Raw genomic sequence first — 14,277 nt, 5'->3', positions numbered from 1 at the left:
CAGAGAGAAGACAGGCAGTGAAGAGTCAGGCACAGATAGGAGACAGGCAGTGAAGAGAAAGGTGTCCTGTGGAGTTCCCCAGGGTTCCATCCTAAGTCCCCTCCTCTTCAATATCTATCTTATCCCTCTTCTTACCCTTATAGAATCGTTCGGCATAACCGTCACCTCCTATGCCGACGATACTCAGCTTATCATCCCCCTAGACGACAATTCCAATACGGCAGAGCTCAATCTGAAACACTGCCTCACAGCAGTCTTCCAATGGATGGACGCTAACCATCTTCGCTGTAACTCGAATAAAACCGAGATCCTTCCCATCAGAAAGAATGCCTCTTTTTGCCCTGCCCTGTGGTGGCCTGACAATTCTGCTGCTCCACCTCAGACAGTTTCATCGGCCCGGAACCTCGGGGTCCTTTTCGACTCCGAGCTCTCTTTCGATCTCCATGTTTCGACCGTAGCTGGAAAATGCTTCGGCATAATAAAGTCCCTGAGAAAGTTTTTTGATTTCCTCCCACTTGACTCCAGAAAAACTGTGGCGGTAGCCCTTATACTCTCTCGAGTGGACTACTGCAATGGACTTCTGGCAGGGACCAAAAAGTCCACTCTCTCGAAACTGCAAAGTGTCCTGCACACTGCCGCCCGTCTTGTCTTAAAACTTCCACGCAAATCTTCAATCTCCACAGCCCTTAAAACCTTACATTGGCTCCACTTGCACAAGAGAATACTCTTCAAAATTCTCATTGTAGCCTTCCGAGCCTTCAACAAATCCGGTCCGTCCTACTTGTCTAGACGCTTCCCTCACTATACTCCGTGCCGCTCCCTCAGATCTTCACAAGATAACCTAATGACCCCCACTAAATTCAATCTGAAATCCAAAGGCGGAAAAACTCTCAGCACCCTGGCTATTAGAGCCTGGAACAGCATGCCAAGGCATCTCAGGCTTCAAACAGACGAGAAGCCTTTTAGGAAGCTCCTCAAAACGTGGATTTTCAATCTTCCCGACGACTGGTCTAAAGCTGCCATCTAGCCCCCCTCCCTTCACTCTGTGAACTGGTGACAGGATTTATAGCGCCATGATGCTCATTCCGGAGCGAACGTCTGCGCTTTAGAAATACCCTTCCAAAATGTCCAAATTTCCAAAGGGTCAGGCACAGAGATGAAGCGGACAGTGAAGAGTCAGGCACATAGAGTAGACAGACAGTGAAGAGTCAGGCACACAGATGAGGCAGACAGACAGTGAAGAGTCAGGTACAGAGGAGGGAGACAGACAGTGAAGAGTCAGGCACAGAGAAGGCAGACAGTGAAGAGTCAGGCACAGAGCTGAGTCAGACAGTTTAAAAGTCAGGCACATAGAGTAGACAGACAGTGAAGAGTCAGGAAGAGAGGAGACAGACAGCAAAGATTCAGCACAGAGAGAAGACAGGCAGTGAAGAGTCAGGCACAGAGAGGAGACAGGCAGTGAAGGGTCAGGCACAGAGATGAAGCGGACAGTGAAGAGTCAGGCACATAGAGCAGACAGACAGTGAAGAGTCAGGAAGAGAGGAGACTGACAGCAAAGATTCAGCACAGAGAGGAGACTGATTGAGAAGGGTCAGGCACAGAGATGAGGCAGACGGAGAAGAGTTAGGCACAGAGATGAGTCAGACTGAGAAGAGTAATGCACAGAGGTGAGACAGTCAGTGAAGAGTCAGGCACAGAGAGGAGACAGTGAAGAGTCAGGTGAAAAGTCAGGCACAGAGAGGAGACAGACGTTGAACAGTCAGGCACAGAGAGGAGACAGACAGTGTAGAATCAGGCACAGTGAGGAGACAGACAGTGGAGATTCAGGCACAGAGGAGACATACAGTAAAGAGTTGGACGCAGACAGTGAAGAGTTAGACAGACAGTGAAGAGTCGGACACAGACAGTGAAGAGTCAGGCACAGAGATGAGGCATACAGTGAAGAGTCGGGCACAGAGAGGAGACAGGCAGTGAAGAGTCAGGCACAGAGAGGAGACAGACAGTGAAGAGCCAGGTGAAAAGTCAGGCACAGAGAGGAGACAGAAGTTGAAGAGTCAGGTACAGAGAGAAGACGGACAGTGAAGAGTCAGGTGAAGTCAGGTACAGAGAGGATACAGGCTGTGAAGAGTCAGGCTCAGAGAGGAGACAGTAAAGAGTCAGGTGAAAAGTCAGGCACAGAGAGGAGACAGACGTTGAACAGTCAGGCACAGAGAGGAGACAGACAGTGTAGAATCAGGCACAGAGAGGAGACAGACAGTGGAGATTCAGGCACAGAGGAGACATACAGTAAAGAGTTGGACGCAGACAGTGAAGAGTCAGACAGACAGTGAAGAGTCGGACACAGACAGTGAAGAGTCAGGCACAGAGATGAGGCATACAGTGAAGAGTCGGGCGCAGAGAGGAGACAGGCAGTGAAGGGTCAGGCACAGAGATGAGGCAGACAGTGAAGGGTCAGGCACAGAGAGGAGACAGACAGTGAAGAGTCAGGCACAGAGATGAGGCATACAGTGAAAAGTCAGGCACATAGAGTAGACAGACAGTGAAAAGTCAGGCACAGAGATGAGGCAGATAGTGAAGAGTCCGGCTCAGAGAGGAGGCAGACAGTGAAGATTCAGGAACAGAGAGGAGCCAGACAGTGAAGAGTCAGGCACAGAGAGGAGGCAGACAGTGAAGAGTCAGGCACATAGAGTAGACAGACAGTGAAGAGTCAGGAAGAGAGGAGTCAGACTGTGAAGAGTCAGGTGAAGAGTCAGCCACAGAGAGGAGACAGACAGTATAGAGTCAGGCACAGAGAGGAGGCAGACAGTGAAGAGTTAGACAGACAGTGAAGAGTCGGACGCAGACAGTGAAGAGTTAGACAGACAGTGAAGAGTCGGACACAGACAGTGAAGAGTCAGGCACAGAGATGAGGCAGACAGTGAAAAGTCAGGCACATAGAGTAGACAGACAGTGAAAAGTCAGGCAGAGAGAGGAGACAGACTGTGAAGAGTCAGGTGAAGAGTCAGCCACAGAGAGGAGACAGACAGTATAGAGTCAGGCACCGAGAGGAGGCAGACAGTGAACAGCCAGGCACAGAGTTGGGACAGACAGTGACGAGTCAGGCAAAGAGGAGGGAGACAGACAGTGAAGAGTCAGGCACAAAGGAGGCAGACAGAGACGAGTCAGGCACAGAGATGAGGCAGACAGACAGTGAAGAGTCAGGCACAGTGATGAGGCAAACAGTGAAATGTCAGGCAAAGAGGAGGGAGACAGCCAGTGAAGAGTCAGCCATGAAGGAGGCAGACAGACAGTGAAGAGTCAGGCACAGAGATGAGACAGACAGTGAAGAGTCAGGCACAGAGATGAGGCAGACAGTGAAGAGTCAGGGACAGAGGAGGAGGACAGGGAAGAGTCGGGCACACAGAGGAGACAAACAGTGAAGGGTCAGGCACAGAAAAGAGGCAAACAGTGAAGAGTCCGGCACAGAGAGGAGGCAGACAGTGAAGAGTCAGGCACAGAGAGGAGACAGGCAGTGAAGGGTCAGACACAGAGATGAGTCAGACAGTGAAGAGTCAGGCAAAGAGGAGGGAGACAGCCAGTGAAGAGTCCGGCACAGAGATGAGACAGACAGTGAAGAGTCGGGCACAGAGATGAGACAGACAGTGAAGAGTCAGGCACAGAAATGAGGCAGACAGTGAAGAGTCAGGGACAGAGGAGGCAGACAGTGAAGAGTCAGGGACAGAGGAGGCAGACAGGGAAGAGATGGGCACAGAGATGAGTCAGACAGTTAAAAGTCAGGCACATAGAGTAAACAGACAGTGAAAAGTCAGGCACAGAGATGAGGCAGATAGTGAAGAGTCAGGCACATAGAGCAGACAGACAGCAAAGATTCAGCACATAGAGAAGACAGGAAGTGAAGAGTCAGGCACAGAGAGGAGACAGACAGTGAAGGGTCAGGCACAGAGATGAAGCGGACAGTGAAGAGTCAGGCACATAGAGTAGACAGACAGTGACGAGTCAGGATGAGAGAGGAGACAGTGAAGAGTCAGGTACAGAGAGGAGACAGACAGTGAAAAGTCAAGCAAATAGAGTAGACAGACAGTGAAAAGTCAGGCACAGAAATGAGGCAGACACTGAAGAGTCCGGCACAGAGAGGAGGCAGACAGTGAAGAGTCAGGTACAGAGATGAGGCAGACAGTGAAGAGTCAGGCACAGAGAGGAGACAGACAGTGAAGAATCAGGTACAGAGAGGAGGCAGACAGTGAGGAATCAGGCACAGAGAGGAGGCAGACTGTGAAGTGGCAGGCACAGAGATGAGGCAGACAGAAAAGAGTCAGGCACCGAGAGGAGGCAGAAAGTGAAGAGTCATGCACAGAGGAGGAAGACAGACAGGGAAGAGTCAGGCACAGAGGAGGCAGACAGTGAAGAGTCAGACACAGAGATGAGTCAGACAGTTAAAAGTCAGGCACATAGAGTAAACAGACAGTGAAAAGTCAGGCACAGAGATGAGGCAGACAGTGAAGAGTCAGGCACAGAGAGGAGACAGACAGTGAAGAGTCAGGCAGAGAGAGGAGGCAGACAGTGAAGAGTCAGGCACAGAGAAGATACAGACAGTGAAGAATCAGGCACAGAGATGAGGCAGACAGTGAAAAATCAGGCACATAGAGTAGACAGACAGTGAAAAGTCAGGCACAGACATGAGGCAGACAGTGAAGAGTCCGGCACAGAGATGAGGCAGACAGTGAAGAGTCAGGCACAGAGAGGAGACAGATAGTGAAGAATCAGGTACAGAGAGGAGGCAGACAGTGAAGAATCAGGCACAGAGAGGAGGCAGACAGTGAAGAATCAGGCACAGAGAGGAGGCAGACTGTGAAGTGGCAGGCACAGATATGAGGCAGACAGAAAAGAGTCAGGCACCGAGAGGAGGCAGAAAGTGAAGAGTCAAGCACAGAGGAGGGAGACAGACAGGGAAGAGTCAGGCACAGAGGAGGCAGACAGTGAAGAGTCAGACACAGAGATGAGTCAGACAGTTAAAAGTCAGGCACATAGAGTAAACAGACAGTGAAAAGTCAGGCACAGAGATGAGGCAGACAGTGAAGTGTCAGGCACATAGAGCAGACAGACAGCAAAGATTCAGCACATAGAGAAGACAGGAAGTGAAGAGTCAGGCACAGAGAGGAGACAGACAGTGAAGGGTCAGGCACAGAGATGAAGTGGACAGTGAAGAGTCAGGGACATAGAGTAGACAGACAGTGAAGAGTCAAGATGAGAGAGGAGACAGTGAAGAGTCAGGTACAGAGAGGAGACAGACAGTGAAAAGTCAAGCAAATAGAGTAGACAGACAGTGAAAAGTCAGGCACAGAGATGAGGCAGACCGTGAAGAGTCCGGCACAGAGAGGAGGCAGACAGTGAAGAGTCAGGCATAGATGAGGGAGACAGACATTGAAGAGTCAGGGACAGAGGAGGCAGACAGTGAAGCGTCAGGCACACAGAGGAGACAGACAGTGAAGAGTCAGGCACAGAGAGGAGACAGACAGTGAAGAGTCAGGCACAGAGAGGAGACAGACAGTGAAGAGTTAGGCATAGAGAAGAGACAGAATGTGAAGAGTTAGGCACAGAGATGAGGCAGACTGAGAAGAGTTAGGCACAGAGAGGAGACAGACAGCAAAGAGTCAGGCACACAGAGGAGACAGACAGTGAAGAGTCAGGCATAGATGAGGGATACAGACATTGAAGAGTCAGGGTCAGAGGAGGCAGACAGTGAAGAGTCAGGCACAGAGAGGAGACAGATAGTGAAGAATCAGGTACAGAGAGGAGGCAGACAGTGAAGAATCAGGCACAGAGAGGAGGCAGACTGTGAAGTGGCAGGCACAGATATGAGGCAGACAGAAAAGAGTCAGGCACCGAGAGGAGGCAGAAAGTGAAGAGTCAAGCACAGAGGAGGGAGACAGACAGGGAAGAGTCAGGCACAGAGGAGGCAGAAAGTGAAGAGTCAGACACAGAGATGAGTCAGACAGTTAAAAGTCAGGCACATAGAGTAAACAGACAGTGAAAAGTCAGGCACAGAGATGAGGCAGACAGTGAAGAGTCAGGCACATAGAGCAGACAGACAGCAAAGATTCAGCACATAGAGAAGACAGGAAGTGAAGAGTCAGGCACAGAGAGGAAACAGACAGTGAAGGGTCAGGCACAGAGATGAAGCGGACAGTGAAGAGTCAGGCACATAGAGTAGACAGACAGTGAAGAGTCAAGATGAGAGAGGAGACAGTGAAGAGTCAGGCATAGAGATGAGGCACAGAGGTGAGACAGTCAGTGAAGAGTCAGGCACAGAGAGGAGACAGTGAAGAGTCAGGTGAAAAGTCAGGCACAGAGAGGAGACAGACGTTGAACAGTCAGGCACAGAGAGGAGACAGACAGTGTAGAATCAGGCACAGAGAGGAGACAGACAGTGGAGATTCAGGCACAGAGGAGACATACAGTAAAGAGTTGGACGCAGACAGTGAAGAGTCAGACAGACAGTGAAGAGTCGGACACAGACAGTGAAGAGTCAGGCACAGAGATGAGGCATACAGTGAAGAGTCGGGCACAGAGAGGAGACAGGCAGTGAAGGGTCAGGCACAGAGATGAGGCAGACAGTGAAGGGTCAGGCACAGAGAGGAGACAGACAGTGAAGAGTCAGGCACAGAGATGAGGCATACAGTGAAGGTTCAGGCACAGAGAGGAGCCAGACAGTGAAGAGTCAGGTACAGAGAGGAGGCAGACAGTGAAGAGTCAGGGGCATAGAGTAGACAGACAGTGAAGAGTCAGGAAGAGAGGAGTCAGAAAGTGAAGAGTCAGGCACAGAGAGGAGGCAGACAGTGAAGAGTCAGGTACAGAGAGGAAGCAGACAGTGAAGAATCAGGCACAGAGAGGAGGCAGACAGTGAAGTGTCAGGCACAGAGATGAGGCAGACAAAAAAGAGTCAGGCACCGAGAGGAGGCAGACAGCGAAGAGTCAAGCACAGAGGAGGGAGACAGACAGTGAAGAGTCAGGCATAGAGGAGGCAGACAGTGAAGAGTCAGACACAGAGATGAGTCAGACAGTTAAATGTCAGGCACATAGAGGAAACAGACAGTGAAAAGTCAGGCACAGAGATGAGGCAGACAGTGAAGAGTCAGGCACATAGAGTAGACAGACAGTGAAGAGTCAGGCACAGAGAGGAGACAGAAAGTGAAGAGTTAGGCACAGAGATGAGGCAGACTGAGAAGAGTCAGGCACAGAGAGGAGACAGACAGCAAAGAGTCAAGCACAGAGACGAGACAGGCAGCAAATATTCAGGCACAGAGAGGAGACAGGCAGGAAGTGAAGAGTCAGGCACAGAGAGGAGACAGGCAGTGAAGAGTCGGGCACAGAGAGGAGGCAGACAGTGAAGAGACAGGCACACAGAGGAGACAGACAGTGAAGAGTCAGGCATAGATGAGGGAGACAGACATTCAAGAGTCAGGGACAGAGGAGGCAGACAGTGAAGGGTCGGGCACACAGAGGAGACAGACAGTGAAGAGTCAGGCACAGAGAGGAGACAGACAGTGAAGAGTCAGACACAGAGAGGAGACAGACAGTAAAGAGTCAGGCATAGAGATGAGGCAGACAGTAAAAAGTCAGGCACATAGAGTAGACAGACAGTGAAGAGTCAGGAAGAGAGGAGACAGACAGTGAAGAGTCAGGCACAGAGAGGAGACAGGCAGCGAAGAGTTAGGCACAGAGAGGAGACAGGCAGTGAATAGTCAGGCACAGAGAGGAGACAGACAGTGAAGAGCCAGGTGAAAAGTCAGGCACAGAGAGGAGACAGACGTTGAAGAGTCAGGCACGGAGAGAAGACGGACAGTGAAGAGTCAGGGGAAGTCAGGTACAGAGAGGATACAGGCAGTGAAGAGTCAGGCTCAGAGAGGAGACAGAAAGAGAAGGGTCAGGCAAAGAGATGAGGCAGACGGAGAAGAGTTAGGCACAGAGATGAGTCAGACAGTGTAGAATCAGGCACAGAGAGGAGACAAATAGTGGAGATTCAGGCACAGAGAAGACAGACAGTGAAGAGTCAGACGCAGACAGTGAAGAGTTAGACAGACAGTGAAGAGTCGGACACAGACAGTGAAGAGTCAGGCACAGAGATGAGGCAGACAGTGAAGAGTCAGGCACAGAGAGGAGGCAGACACTGAAAAGTCAGAGACAGAGGAGGCAGACAGGGAAGAGTCAGGCACACAGAGCAGAAAGACAGTGAAGAGTCAGGAAGAGAGGAGACAGACAGTGAAGAGTCGGGCACAGAGAGGAGACAGGCAGTGAAGGGTCAGGCACAGAGATGAGGCAGACAGTGATGAGTCAGGCACAGAGAAGAGACAGACAGTGAAGAGTCAGGCACAGAGATGAGGCAGACAGTGAAAAATCAGGCACCTAGAGTAGACAGACAGTAAAAAGTCAGGCACAGACATGAGGCAGACAATGAAGAGTCCGGAACATAGATGAGGCAGACAGTGAAGAGTCTGGTACAGAGATGAGGCAGACAGATAAGGCAGACTGTGAAGAGTCTGGTACAGAGATAAGGCAGACAGTGAAGAGTCAGGCACAGAGAGGAGGCAGACAGTGAAGAGTCAGGTACAGAGAGGAGGCGGACAGTGAAGAGTCAGGTACAGAGAGGAGGCAGACAGTGAAGAATCAGGAACAGAGAGGAGGCAAAAAGTGAAGTGTCAGGCACAGAGATGAGGCAGACAGAAAAGAGTCAGGCACCGAGAGGAGGCAGACAGTGAAGAGTCAAGCACAGAGGAGGGAGACAGACAGTGAAGAGTCAGGCACAGAGAAGGCAGACAGTGAAGAGTCAGGCACAGAGATGAGTCAGACAGTTTAAAAGTCAGGCACATAGAGTAGACAGACAGTGAAGAGTCAGGAAAAGAGGAGACAGACAGAAAAGATTCAGCACAGAGAGAAGACAGGCAGTGAAGAGTCAGGCACAGAGAGGAGACACGCAGTGAAGGGTCAGGCGCAGAGATGAAGCGGACAGTGAAGAGTCAGGCACATAGAGTAGACAGACAGTGAAGAGTCAGGCACAGAGATGAGGCAGACAGACAGTGAAGAGTCAGGTACAGAGGAGGGAGACAGACAGTGAAGAGTCAGGCACAGAGAAGGCAGACAGTGAAGAGTCAGGCACAGAGCTGAGTCAGACAGTTTAAAAGTCAGGCACATAGAGTAGACAGACAGTGAATAGTCAGGAAGAGAGGAGGAGGACAGGGAAGAGTCGGGCACACAGAGGAGACAAACAGTGAAGGGTCAGGCACAGAGAAGAGGCAAACAGTGAATAGTCCGGCACAGAGAGGAGGCAAACAGTGAAGAGTCAGGCACAGAGAGGAGACAGGCAGTGAAGGGTCAGTGTTAGACCTGGCACCTTGGCGTGAGTCTCCCTTCCACTTTTTGCTGATGTGCCTCCGATGTTTTGCTGGTTTTCCGATACTCAGGGCACTGCGCCACGGCTGACCCGTGCCGCAGTGCAAGTGCTCCCTACTGTAAATTGTACATGCGATTGGTATCCATGATTGGTGCATTGGATTTACTGTTAGTCCCTCTTAACGCGCACTAGAGAGTGCCGGGGCTTGTAAATGCCAATACTGCTGGTGGGCCTGCAGCGCTGGTTGCGCCACCCACCGAAGCAGCCGTAAAGATGTGTCTGGGAACTGCGACCGCAGAACCCGCGTGCGGTCTCGTACCGTCTTGCTAGCTGGGCAAGTGCACCCACTTGCCAGCCCCGAACCTTCCCTTGACTACATATTAGTCACCCCTATGGTAGGCCTGCGGGCAGGAGGCGTTGTAGGTGTAAGGTAGGACAAGCCCTGATGTGTGTGGCATGTCCTAGTAGTGACTTACAACCAAAAACCGTATTTCACTATTGAAGGCTACCTGCTCCATTAGGCCAGACTGAGCTGCTGGAATTATTACACCCTATAATCTCAGCAGGCTCAAGGAGCATGGTAGCGAGTCATGTTTAGTATGCCTGAACTCAGGATGATAAAATATTTCTTGTAGTCAAGTTTATTTTAGTATCCTGTGTTTGCAAAGGCTACTTTTAGAAAGTTAGCATTTGCTTGCTTAACCATTTCAGCCCGCCTCTGCTGGTATGTGTATCTGACTGTCTGGAACGTGTGAGTGGCAGGGCTGGGGGGATGACAGGTGGTGAGTGCGCAGATTACACCTTAGTGGGAGGTAGGAGTGCCTCTTGACTCGAACTGTAGCTGTGCTCGGCCACCACAATGCTTGCTCCACCCTCCTGGGGAGCGGCTGATGACTCGGCCGGCACCTGGCCCAGGAAGGGCGAGGCCCCCATCAACAAGGTACTCTGGCCGCCCCTGTCCGCACAATGCTGGCTCCACCTCCTGTGGGGCGTCTGATGCGCCTGCCCCTCACACTGAAAGCAGAAGCCGGAGTACACCCACCGGGGTACTCAAGGACTGAGAGTGGCTATGCAAAGGCCCCCCTGGCCTGCGAGAACAAAAGAAATGGCCTATAAAAGAAGGAGCCCTGCTCCTTGAAAATTAGATCCTGTTTGGGCTACAGAAGGACTCTGCCCGACGAGAAGGACCCTGAGAGACAAGGAAGGGTGCTGACTCTTGCCTGTGTCAGGTGCCTTGCTGCCGAAGGAGAGGAAGAAGGAAAGACTGCGAGAAGACTTTTGCTTTACTTTGTGCCAAACTCTGCTAAAAGATCTCCAAGGGCTTGCAACTGAACTTGCCCCCTGACCAGCGCCCCAGGACCAGTGGGCGCTACACCCTGAAAGAAAGCGACTGCGTGTGCTGCTTATCGCTGCAGTACCGACGGAGGAATCTCCTCCAAGGCAAACGACATCCACCTGACCACCGTGACCGGGGCCAAAGCAACAGCGAAAGCAAAGCGAGGACCAGCTGCCGCTGGCCCGAACACCGTGACCGCAACTGCACCGGGAGCCCGAGAGCAAAGCGAAGGAGGACCCGTCCGGTCCGAGCTCTCGAGTTGACTGCGCTACGAGCAGCCAACCCACTTGCAAAGACGGACAGTTGCCCTGTGAGAATCCGCAAGGTCGGTAGCCTGCCCGACAGCTCAGCTGTGAGCGCACAGCTGCACCGGCACTTGGCTGGGTACGTCCTGCACTTGGGGACCGTACTGCCACTTGCCGCCACCACACAGCCGCCGCCTCCAGGGACGGAGAGGACGACGAGGAGAGGACCCTGCCGCCACAGAACACCGCTGCCCCGGATGACCCGTGAACTGCTCGGCTGAGAGCCGCAACGAACAGCGACCCCGGGAAGGCAACGCAACGTGGGACAGATCCCCTGGAGGCCGCCTGCTCCACAAGAACTTTGTTAACACCGGCCTGAGGGCCCTAAGAGAACGCTTAAAACTGCTAGAAAGAACTGTGGCAACCGAAACTGAGTAATTTGTAACCGTTATCGTAAAGTACGTTGACTGTATTCACAAGCCTGCTTAAAATCTATATAAAGATATATATTTTTACAGAGTACAGTCTGGTCTCCTTGTGTGGTGGGTTGGTTGTGAAGGTGTAATATTGCAGGTGTTTAACCCTATGTGCCCCAAAGATTAGCCTACGACTGCTTAAGCCACACTACCTAGAGGGTAAGCAGAGGTTGTCTGGAAGGTAACTCTCAGCCCTGACGAGGAAGAGGAGAGTCCCTGCTTGTCGCCAGTGTTGCACGGCGCCAACTAGAGACTTCCCCTTCCTACAGTCAGACACAGAGATGAGGCAGACAGTGAAGAGTCAGGCAAAGAGGAGGGAGACAGCCAGTTAAGAGTCAGCCATGAAGGAGGCAGACAGACAGTGAAGAGTCAGGCACAGAGATGAGACAGACAGTGAAGAGTCGGGCAAAGAGATGAGACAGACAGTGAAGAGTCAGGCACAGAAATGAGGCAGACAGTGAAGAGTCAGGGACAGAGGAGGCAGACAGGGAAGAGATGGGCACAGAGATGAGTCAGACAGTTAAAAGTCAGGCATATAGAGTAAACAGACAGTGAAAAGTCAGGCACAGAGATGAGGCAGACAGTGAAGAGTCAGGCACATAGAGCAGACAGACAGCAAAGATTCAGCACATAGAGAAGACAGGAAGTGAAGAGTCAGGCACAAAGAGGAGACAGACAGTGAAGGGTCAGGCACAGAGATGAAGCGGACAGTGAAGAGTCAGGCACATAGAGTAGACAGACAGTGACGAGTCAGGATGAGAGAGGAGACAGTGAAGAGTCAGGTACAGAGAGGAGACAGACAGTGAAAAGTCAAGCAAATATAGTAGACAGACAGTGAAAAGTCAGGCACAGAGATGAGGCAGACAGTGAAGAGTCCGGCACAGAGAGGAGGCAGACAGTGAAGAGTCAGGTACAGAGATGAGGCAGACAGTGAAGAGTCAGGCACAGAGAGGAGACAGACAGTGAAGAATCAGGTACAGAGAGGAGGCAGACAGTGAGGAATCCGGCACAGAGAGGAGGCAGACTGTGAAGTGGCAGGCACAGAGATGAGGCAGACAGAAAAGAGTCAGGCACCGAGAGGAGGCAGAAAGTGAAGAGTCAAGCACAGAGGAGGGAGACAGACAGGGAAGAGTCAGGCACAGAGGAGGCAGACAGTGAAGAGTCAGACACAGAGATGAGTCAGACAGTCAAAAGTCAGGCACATAGAGTAAACAGACAGTGAAAAGTCAGGCACGGAGATGAGGCAGACAGTGAAGAGTCAGGCACAGAGAGGAGACAGACAGTGAAGAGTCAGGCAGAGAGAGGAGGCAGACAGTGAAGAGTCAGGCACAGAGAAGATACAGACAGTGAAGAATCAGGCACAGAGATGAGGCAGACAGTGAAAAATCAGGCACATAGAGTAGACAGACAGTGAAAAGTCAGGCACAGACATGAGGCAGACAGTGAAGAGTCCGGCACAGAGATGAGGCAGACAGTTTAGAGTCTGGTACAGAGTTGGGGCACACAGATAAGGCAGACAGTGAAGAGTCAGGTACAGAGATGAGGCAGACAGTGAAGAGTCAGGCACAGAGTGGAGACAGATAGTGAAGAATCAGGTACAGAGAGGAGGCAGACAGTGAAGAATCAGGCACAGAGAGGAGGCAGACTGTGAAGTGGCAGGCACAGATATGAGGCAGACAGAAAAGAGTCAGGCACCGAGAGGAGGCAGAAAGTGAAGAGTCAAGCACAGAGGAGGGAGACAGACAGGGAAGAGTCAGGCACAGAGGAGGCAGACAGTGAAGAGTCAGACACAGAGATGAGTCAGACAGTTAAAAGTCAGGCACATAGAGTAAACAGACAGTGAAAAGTCAGGCACAGAGATGAGGCAGACAGTGAAGAGTCAGGCACATAGAGTAGACAGACAGTGAAGAGTCAAGATGAGAGAGGAGACAGTGAAGAGTCAGGTGCAGAGAGGAGACAGACAGTGAAAAGTCAAGCAAATAGAGTAGACAGACAGTGAAATGTCAGGCACAGAGATGAGGCAGACAGTGAAGAGTCCGGCACAGAGAGGAGGCAGACAGTGAAGAGTCAGGCATAGATGAGGGAGACAGACATTGAAGAGTCAGGGACAGAGGAGGCAGACAGTGAAGGGTCAGGCACACAGAGGAGAGAGACAGTGAAGAGTCAGGCACAGAGAGGAGACAGACAGTGAAGAGTCAGGCACAGAGAGGAGACAGACAGTGAAGAGTTAGGCATTGAGAAGAGACAGAAAGTGAAGAGTTAGGCACAGAGATGAGGCAGACTGAGAAGAGTTAGGCACAGAGAGGAGACAGACAGCAAAGAGTCAGGCACACAGAGGAGACAGACAGTGAAGAGTCAGGCATAGATGAGGGAGACAGACATTGAAGAGTCAGGGTCAGAGGAGGCAGACAGTGAAGGGTCAGGCACACAGAGGAGACAGACAGTGAAGAGTCAGGCACAGAGAGGAGACAGACAGTGAAGAGTCAGGCACAGAGAGGAGACAGACAGTGAAGAGTTAGGCATAGAGATGAGGCACAGAGGTGAGACAGTCAGTGAAGAGTCAGGCACAGAGAGGAGACAGTGAAGAGTCAGGAGAAAAGTCAGGCACAGAGAGGAGACAGACGTTGAACAGTCAGGCACAGAGAGGAGACAGACAGTGTAGAATCAGGCACAGAGAGGAGACAGACAGTGGAGATTCAGGCACAGAGGAGACATACAGTAAAGAGTTGGACGCAGACAGTGAAGAGTCAGACAGACAGTGAAGAGTCGGACACAGACAGTGAAGAGTCAGGCACAGAGATGAGGCATACAGTGAAGAGTCGGGCACAGAGA

The sequence above is a fragment of the Lissotriton vulgaris genome, chromosome 1_1 (genome assembly GCF_964263255.1).
Source record: "Lissotriton vulgaris chromosome 1_1, aLisVul1.2, whole genome shotgun sequence".
Classification (NCBI taxonomy): domain Eukaryota; kingdom Metazoa; phylum Chordata; class Amphibia; order Caudata; family Salamandridae; genus Lissotriton; species Lissotriton vulgaris.
The sequence above is the reverse complement of the archived record's forward strand: the minus strand, read 5'-3'. Positions refer to the sequence as shown.